Below are 10,333 nucleotides of genomic sequence, written 5' to 3' on the forward strand. Positions count from 1 at the left end.
ATACGGTTTATAAGTTCATTTTTAAAGTCATAGCAAACAAGTTGAAGAAGGTTTTGGACTCCATTTATGAAGAGCGAAGTGGGTTTGCCCCAAATAGGTCCATAGTGGAAGGCATCACCATAGCTCATGAAGCAATTCATTCAATTAGGACTGCTAGTATTGAAAGGAAATTTTTAACTTATATTAAAAAGGTGTATGATCAGGTGGATATAAAATTTATGTTAAGAGTTCTAGAAGGGTTTGGCTTCTACCAAGACCACGCTTCTCAATCCTTATTAATGGTAGCCCTCAAGGTTTTGTTCAATCTTCAAGGGGAATTAGACAAGAAGATCCTCTCTCCCCCTTTCTATTTACTATAATGGTTGAGGTTCTCAATAGATATATTTATAAGAAAAGATGTTTGGGTCTTTGGAGAGGAGTAAAGATAGCCAGAGGGTTAGATGCAACCACTCATATTCAATTTGCAAATGATACACTCTTAATGGGAGAGTCCACCTTAAAGGAAGCTCGATGCATGAAAGAAACCACTTGATGATTACAATCAAGTTTTTGGTCAAAGAATCAAATAGAAGAAATAAAAAAAATTCTTCTTCAATACGAAACTAGAGAAGCAACGAGAAATTGCTAATATTCTTGGGATTAAGCCTAGCTCCCTTTTGGGTAGATTTTTGGGAATTCCATTTTTTGCCAAAGCTTGTAGGTCTAATCTCTAGAAAAGCCTAGTGGACAATTGTCTTAGCAAAATGGATGGATGAAAAAACAAATGCCTTACCTCAGTTGGGCACATCCTTATATTGAAATCAGTAATTTCTACTATCCTTGTTTACTCAATGATTTGTCTTAAAATCTCATCCAAGAAACAGAAGGTGATTGAATAGAAAATGAGGAAATTCTTTTAGAATGAAAATCGTGATCATAACAAGATTCCTCTATTGGCATGGGACAAAATTTGCCAACCAAACCAAGCAGGTGGAGTTGGATTGAGAAGTTGGCAGGTTATGACTGATGCAATGGGGACTAAGATAATTTGGAATATGTATTGTAATCCAAATAAGAAGTGGGTTAAGATTCTGAAAGCAAAATAGCTCAATTGTCTGTCAAAAGAAAGAATTTAACTATCAAAAACCCTCCAAGGGGTTCAACAATCTAGAACTTTATGATTTCATGACAACCTATTATTATTGATCATATTACATGGCTACTAGGTGACTAGCAGTCAACAAGTTTTTGGCATGACTCGTGGGAAGGATTCCAAGTGTTAGGTGGTGATGCTAGATTCAATGATATAAAGCAAACAACTAGAGATCAATGGAGGACTAAGGTGGTGGACTTTATGGAAAAAATAATGGTGGATGGTAGAGAAGAATGGAGGCAGAAAACAATTGGAGGTTTAAACTTGGATAGAGAAAATGCTAACTTGCTCCAAGGCATTTTATCATAATGGAAAATCATACTCTTGGGCAGATGTGATGAGATTATCTGGTGTGGATCACAAGGTAAGTATTATGTTAAGTTTGGATATAAAATGTTGGAAACTATATTATCTAAGGACGATTGTCCTTAATTTTTATGCTGCAACAAATATTGCTTGCCCAAAGAGAGATATTTCTCTTGGTTGGCTTTGAGGGGTCAAGTTCTTATGGGAGAAAGGCTTAAAAAATTAGGTTTTTTTGGCCCATTTCAATGTTATCTGCAACAAAAGTGACGATACTCTAGATCATCTCTTCCTACAGTGTGAATTTGAATATAATGGTTGGAGGTTTGTCACTAAGAATTTGGCTTGGCAACTCCCTTTCCCTGCAACATTAAGAGAGATGTTTCAAGGCTAGTACAGAGCTCATTGTAAGTCACCTTTTTCCAGTATATGGCAAGTTTGTCCTTCTACCTTGATTTGGGAAGTTTGGAAGGAATGCAACAAGCGTATATTCTAGGAGAAGGTGGAACCTCTACCTCGTATGCTTGGGAGAATTGAGAATGCCATTTCAGAGTTGGTGAGTGTTGCTACAACACAAATTAATCCATCTAAAACACCTTTTACCAAAAGGATAGACTCATTCAATCAAAATGGCCTTACATTAGATTCTAGCCTATTAATGGGTCATTTTGGGTTTATCCAAAAGAGAAGGATAATAGAATTGTTGAGTGACTAAACCAAGTGAGGGTTGGATCAAAATCAACTTTGACGAAGCATCAAAAGGCAACTTGAGACCGTCAGGAGCAAGTTATGTTGCATGAGATTGAATTGGCAGCATTGTTGCGGTGGGAGCCAAGAAGTTGGTAGATGGATTGAACAATGAGGTTAAAGCACATGTTGCATTACTGGCTTTCGAAATGGCGAAAAAAATTAAACATCTCAAAACTTCATTTGGATGGAGATTCTTTACTTATTATAAATGCAATAATAGGGGGTGGCGTTAGCATGGAAACTAAATAAATTCATAAAATTAATAAGGAATCATTTTACATTAAACAAGTTCAAAATTACCCACACATTGAGGTGTGGGAACACTGTAGCGGACCTTGTTCAAGTTGGCGATGTCATTTAATGAGTTGTAGTCGGACGCTATTTGGGAGGATCACCGCGGACGCGTCTATTCTGGCTCCAAAACGATAGTACGGATTGACTAACACGCGTGTTAGTCGCGCGTTTTACACTGTCGATTTTGCAATTAATGGTTGTGATTGACTAACATGTCACTAACACGCTATACGAAAGGTCTGTTTTGGAGCCAGAATAGACACAGCCGATCACCGCTATATTATTCTTGAGTTTTGAGATCACCCATACGTTGTTATTCAAAGAGTTCATAATGGCAAGTAATGGGCGTTTAATGCGGGGTGTATGTTGTGGTGGTTTTATTGTCACGGTCGTCGTTCCTTTTAGACCACCTGAAGAATTTTTGAGAAGGAGCTTTCGAAGTGTGATGAGTGGCGTGGAATAAAAGATCATGGAGGCCAACGGCAATACGGATTGACTAACACACGTGTTAGTCGCGCATTTTACACCATCGATTTTGCAATTAACGGCTGCGATTGACTAACGTGTCGCTAACACGCTGTACGAAAGGTCTCTTTTGGAGCAAGAATAGACACAGTCGAATTTTGAGATCACCCATACGTTGTTATTCAAAGAGTTCATAATGGCAAGTAATGGGCGTTTAGTGCGGGGTGTATGTTGTGTTTTTATTGTCACGGTCGTTGTTCCTTTTAGACCACCTGAAGAATTTTTGAGGAAGGAGTTTTCGAAGTGTAACGAGTGGCGTGGAATAAAAGATCACGGAGGCCAACTTCACTTTGATTACTCAGAAGCAACAGTTGGTGTTTCTTGTTAAAATATTGAAGAAGAGGCTGAGGAGCATATTTAAAATCAAATGATCCTTTGTTCTTGCAAATCATGGACATTCTACTCGGGGAGGAGTATATGAAGTCTGAATACTGTTTCCGCACCAATATAGTTGCAGTGTTCATGCTTGTCTTGGGGTTTGGAGCTAGGGGGAAGGAAGATGTACAAAGGGTCATGTAGGAGTGCGTGTAGAATGAGTGAACGTATAGCATGAATGCCTTTCTATGGAGTGTGTCAAGCGACAAGAATGAACGACATGCAGAAGCTCAAATTGGTTGGAACGCTGAGAAAAATATTGTGCATGGGAGGGGGATGGAGCGATATGTGGTCGGTGCAGTAGCGGAGAAGACGGGCAAAAAACATCTGAAGTTCATTCCAGAGGACCATTGGGTGAATGGCCCCCTCAAATCCGAAAAGAAAAAGTAAAATAATTATAAATTTTGTCAATTTTTTGTGTAAATTGAGTCGGCAAGGTAACGCTTTGTAAATTTTGTTATATCTATAGTCGTAGTTGAGCTTCTCAGTGCATAGGGTTTAGTAGTAATTTATGGTAGTGTTTCTATTATTAGTGGTCTTGGGTTGATAGCTGCTCTGAGGTTTTTGTGGGAATGTGGGACTAGGAGAAGTTTCAGGGATTGTGGTTTCTCGGTTTTGAAATTTGAATTGTATCTTTCATATTTATATAGTAATAAAATATCTCAATTGCCATCATATATATATATATATATATATATATATATATATATTTCTGTATTATCTTTTAGGTGTTATGTATATTTATATATTATTAAATATATAATAAATGCGTCCTATGTATACATATATAAAAATAAATATGTATGCACCATATACATAAAATACATGAATATAAATATATACATTTATATAAATAAATTCATTTCAAGGGTTCTATAAATGTTAAGTAGAATAATTTAATTGCTTTCGAACTGTCCATGATACTAGCTATAGTGGTGTGGGAGAAATGTCTTATGGCGCTTGTGATACAATATTTACAAGGCAAAGAGGACAATGGTACTAAGACAAATGTTGTGCGAGGGCTACCCGATAGTGGAGTACACTATCTACCAAAACATAGGTGCATGAAACCTATACAGTCGACTATATGATACCCTCATATACAATATACATACAGTCGACTATATGATACCCTCATATACAATATATGTATACTCTTGATATATATACTATGTGTATACATATTGTGGATACACATATATATATAAGCAGTAAGTATACACATAGTATATAGCTGCATGAAACACTTTAAAGATAGCTATGAAACAAGATTTAGAGAGTCATAAAGAACATTTTGAAACCAATTGAAATACACATACAATGGAGGATCATTGTCGTCATGAGGTTGGAAGACTACCTCACCTAGAGTTTTGAAGTGTTGCTTTTCTTACAAGTTGGAAGTGTTGATAAATAGTGGAATATATGAAAAATCTATCACCACCAGTGGCTCCAAACCTCTGAGCAATCAGACTTGAAGTGCACCACCATTGGTCTGTGGGTGGAAGCCAATTCTATGAGGAGCATATCAAGCCTATTGTCACAAAAAGGTGGAAAATAATGAACACCCCTCTTGATATGGTTGCCTGTGCTCTTAATCCTAAGTGGTACACACTTAGACCTAGCCTAATTCTTCCTTCTAAGGTTTATGAGGTAATGGACACGCTTATGGATGCCCTTCATAAGATGTATAACACTAAATAGGCAAACCATAGTTCAAGAGCAATGGAGTCAAATTTCCAATCTACGAAGTCCTACATTCAGCAAATTCAAGGTCGGCATGGATAGGGCCATTATTACACCAAAAGTAACTCATTGGATGGTGGAAATTTCATGGGATGGACACACTGAAGTTGAAGCAACTTGCTATTCGTCTACTCTCACAGACTGCTAGTTTCACTGCTACAAAGAGGAATTGGTCCATGTATGACTTTAAATTGTTATATTAATTGCTGCTGTTATACTGCTGTCATGTTATACTTCGGTCCATTAACTCATAAAAATCTCTCTCACATATATAGCTGTCCCCCTGCCTTCCCCAAAAAATGGCCCTCAGACTGCCATCCCTAAAATGCCTCCCCTCCTCTCCCACTGTCCCATCCCCAAAACACCTGTGGAACACAGCTATTAAGTATTATATGATGTAGGCAAAGAGAATCACGTGATATATGCAAAGAATATTGTATGTGTTTGAATCTTATATCGGGGATATGATGTGAATTGGTTCCTTTTAAGGACCATGGTATGGTGTTGGCTACCTCAAGGGTTTGATCTATTTCTGAATATATTGAAGTATTTCTATTGTTTTATGCAGGTTCGTAACAAAGACACACTTGACCAAGGGCTAGTCTTATAGTCTTTTAGAAACTATCCACACAAAAAGATTCACCATTGCTTGTTAGACAAAGGGTAGATAAATTTACACAAATATCCTAATTTATGTTATTCTAAGGCTAACATATTGCTTCTGACACCTTTTAACTGGAATACACCCATTACACTTTTATTCAATCTTTCCATTTATCTTAAATGGAAACAATACACAATCATGTAACTAGATATCACAGAGAACTCAAAATTCAATCAGAGAAACTTGTGTATTATGGATCATTGGATCACATATCCATAATACACCTGTGGAACACAGCTATTAAGTATTATATGACGTAGGCAAAGAGAATCATGTGATATATGCAAAGAATATTGTATGTGTTTGAATCTTATATCAGGGATATGTTGTGAATTGGTTCCTTTTAAGGACCATGGTATGGTGTTGGCTACCTCAAGGGTTTGATCTATTTCTGAATATATTGAAGTACTTCTATTGTTTTATGCAGGTTCGTAACAAAGACACACTTGACCAAGGGCTAGTCTTATAGTCTTTTAGAAACAATAAACACAAAAAGTTTCACCATTGCTTGTTAGACAAAGGGTAGATAAATTTACACAAATATCCTAATTTATGTTATTCTAAGGCTAACATATTGCTTCTGACGCCTTTTAACTGGAATATACCCATTACACTTTTATTCAATCTTTCCATTTATCTTAAATGGAAACAATACACAATCATGTAACTAGATATCACAGAGAACTCAAAATGCAATCAGAGAAACTTCTGTATTATGGATCACATATCCAATCCAATGTAGAATGCAGAAAGGCACAATCTGGCATTCAAACAAAAGCTGATTGATATGTTTGATTTATATTAAAATATCCTGTCTAGGTGGCAGTATAGAGCTCATCATATGCAGCCAACGATTTCTATTAAAATTGTCATCCACTACCAAATTTCAATTATACTTTGAATTGCAATATACATTCAATCTGTAGTTCCTACTCTGGCATATCATGGTTTGCCCTTAAAAAACCATTATTTCAATTTGTGTTAATAATTTTCTGCCTGATTTGAATCGTGTATTGAGTCTGTAGGACTTAACATGAAAATATTTCTAGAAGTTCAATTGCTCAATGATACAATTTTATCAGTTTAGAATTGCTATCTCAGAGTAGTTTCCAAACTGTCAATAACAAGACAAATAATCACCTGAAAGACTATGAAGCCATATTATACTTCTAAACAAAAAGTGTTCTTCCAGCAACCTACTATAATTACATTTTCCTTTTCAATTGCAAATGGAAATGAACAATTATAGCATTGAAACTCTGCAATCTCATTTCCTTTGACTCAGTTGATAATGGAAGCATTTCACAACAAATGGACCCAATTTGCTCCGCAAATATTCTCCCCAGAGAAATAAGTTAAGGGCAGCAGCTTTTTCTCATTTGTTTTTTTATTAAAGTGATTCTCTGACTACACCAGCAATGACATCAATGCCATTAGAGAATTTATAGATAAGATTGAAGAAGCCGCTGGCCTCTGCATGAGCATTATTGTCTGTACAATTGTCACAAGATTAGAACTGAACAACTGCTGTCTCCTATCTATTCCCAGTGCCCTTATGTACTGTAAACAAGGCCACGAAAAACAACAATACTAATGGACAAACTGTCAAAATACAGGTGGATTTCAGAGATTTTGTGAAAGATCTTGCCACTGACAAGAATGACGGTCAACCGTTACATCAGGTAAGTTCTTTTATTACTGCTACCCATTATGTATTGCACATGCTATCATGTTCCTTTGTAAAGAGTGAAATGTTCTTTGCAGAGAACATTTAGGAAACCTTGGTTCCTGCAAATTGTGGCAAAGTGGTTGTGAAAGGGCTGACGACAGATGGTAATGTGGAAGTAAATGCCAATTTATTGTGCTTTAAGTTTGCAGAGTGATGTGGCTGTAAACATGTACTCAAATACCGTGCGTCCAATTTTGGTTGATGACACGTTTTGCCTCCAAAAAAGGTGTTTTTGGAAACTAATCGATTTGACTTAGAAAACATGCACAAATTTAGCAGGGTTCATTTTTTGAGTTGCCAACTGGATCCTCTATGACATAGCATCTTTAGTTTTGGCTGACATGTCTTTTGGTGATGTGGACCCCTCACACAACATAGCTCTCGCCACCGCCAGGCCCTCTCCCATAGCTCTCCACCCACACATCAAAAATACTTAGAGAAATAGAAACAGGAGCATGAGTCATATCAACAGAGGAATCATCCCCAACATCTTCATTCTGCAAGGAAGACCTTGTCAGAGCAACAAAGAGGGGTGGGCAAGGGGAGGGCCCTTGAGGGATTAAATCATCTTCTGCTACCTTAACCATGAACCTCTGTGTAACAACAAGGTCCTTTACAACATGAACACCATTCCCAACAACATGAGGCCTAGAAGTAGGCACCTCAACCACCTCCCATCTTGCAGACCCTTTGCAACAACCCTAAAGTCCCTTATTACATTAAGGAAGAAAATCCAACCCGATCAAGCACTCGTTAGATGCCAAAGGAAAACCAGCCAATGTGGCTTCCTCAAGGGAGATTGGGGAGGTGACCAACAATGAGTCATTACACAACTCTTTAGATGAGACAACCCCAGAAGAAACATCTTGCTTGCCCATATCTAGGAGGTGACATAGAAGAAGCTCTGAAACCATGAGAGGACCCCAAATCCAAATCACAAACACTAGCAACATTACAAGAAGGGACAACTTGGGGAGAATAGAAGTCAACCCCAAAAACTACATTGACAACATCACCAACAACGCCACTGAATAGATTTTCCACGAGGGATTCAAACTAACATCCACTGCATGAGCCAACAAAGACACGAGGGGAGAACTAAGGCCAATGCAAAGGGAAGGAAACCCTTGCGCAAATCAACGTTGGAAGACGTTTCATCTAGTGCCAACATAGGTTTACGAGCATCAAGACAAGAGCCCAACAACCTCGCTTCAAGCAAGATATCCAACAAAAGTTCATCCTTTTCTTCAAGATTCCAAAAGGCATTGACGTCTGCATCATCTTCTCCATCCTCCCCTTCAAACAAGAAACCCTTGCCACCACACTAGCTCCCACTCCTGCTCATTGTTTTCATTAAGTTCCTGGGCATTTCTACACTTCTTGTTAAGGGAAACTTTTAGCAACCAATCTAGCCTTTTGCTTCTACACTTTGAAATTCGTAGCTAGATCTTCATTTGTTTTTGTATACTTATATTCAAGTTTCTTTCCCTAAAGGATTGGTAGGCAATTATCAATTCTTACCTTTTACCAGACAATTATCTGCTACTTTTGCAACATCCTCCTACAATTTCTTGCCATGACTGCAAAAGTTAGTGTATCATGAGCATTCATGACCCTCGTCATGAGGACACAGCTAGCATGATGCATTTGTTCCTGATGTTTAACTTCACTTGCATCCACATTGATAAGCGTTCTCCACCCACTTAGATTATGCAAGCATCATCACTTGTAGAAATTTGTACCATATCAGATGCCTCTATAGAGAAATCTATAAAGAATTCTAATAGAATACTCATCAGGAGATGAAGGCAAACCTGTTGGAGATGAATTTCCTTTAAACTTCACATTCTTCCAGACAATATCAAGTTTAACAATGCCCTGATCGTCATCCTAATTTGTTTCACTCAGAGCAATTCTAATTTTTCGACATGTCATTATGACCAAAAATATTAACCTGTCTCTCTTAGATCTTATCCTTTACAATATGCAAAGGTAGGATTGTGCTCCCTCAAAGCTATATTGGATGTCATATTCTTGATAGCTCTAGCAGAAATAATTCTCTATCGGTAAATTGCACAACTCGCTGCTTTAGCTCCATCTGTAAATTGCAGACTGATTGTTATAGGTCAAGACTTGTTATCCATGCTCATAAAATACAGCATACATCTGGCCATATCCAAACTGGATGATTCCTCTTGGCCACCTATCTCTGTTCAGGTATATAAAATACTTATATACACATTGAAAAGCATTAACAACGAAGAAATTAAGTTGTGATTCCCATATTATTGGAAGGAATTAACAACTGGAAAAAGCCTCCAAATATATCTTTATAACCAAGAAAGTTTGTTTAATAAATATGAGATATGTTAATATCATTGGCAATGCTTTGGAGGAACATTATATAGCTCCAGGCTCCTAAAGTTTTTGATGGTTAAATGAATAAGAAAAATTCTTTCCTATGAACAAGTTTGGATCCAACATTCATACATGCACCAAACAGCAAGATCCGTAGAGGTGACAAAGATCAATTGTGGGTGACTCAAGCTTCAGAGTAAAAGTTCTACAAGAAGAAATTTATAATTGTCACAAAAAATTAATGGAGAAGAAATCTTGTTGGGACAAGCTTGTCAATCATGCTAAGATATGCTTTAAGTGAAACTTGAATTTAAGGTTTATGGTGAAACACCTTGAAATATTGCCCATATATTACCTCTCCTTTCTATGAGCACCATCAGCTCTTTGGGAATGACGTAAAAAAATAAATAGCTTCTTTTGTCTAAATTTTGATTGGATTCCACTCTCGTCAATGTGATGT

Source organism: Cryptomeria japonica, chromosome 2, assembly GCF_030272615.1.
Source record: "Cryptomeria japonica chromosome 2, Sugi_1.0, whole genome shotgun sequence".
NCBI classification, from domain to species: Eukaryota; Viridiplantae; Streptophyta; class Pinopsida; order Cupressales; family Cupressaceae; genus Cryptomeria; species Cryptomeria japonica.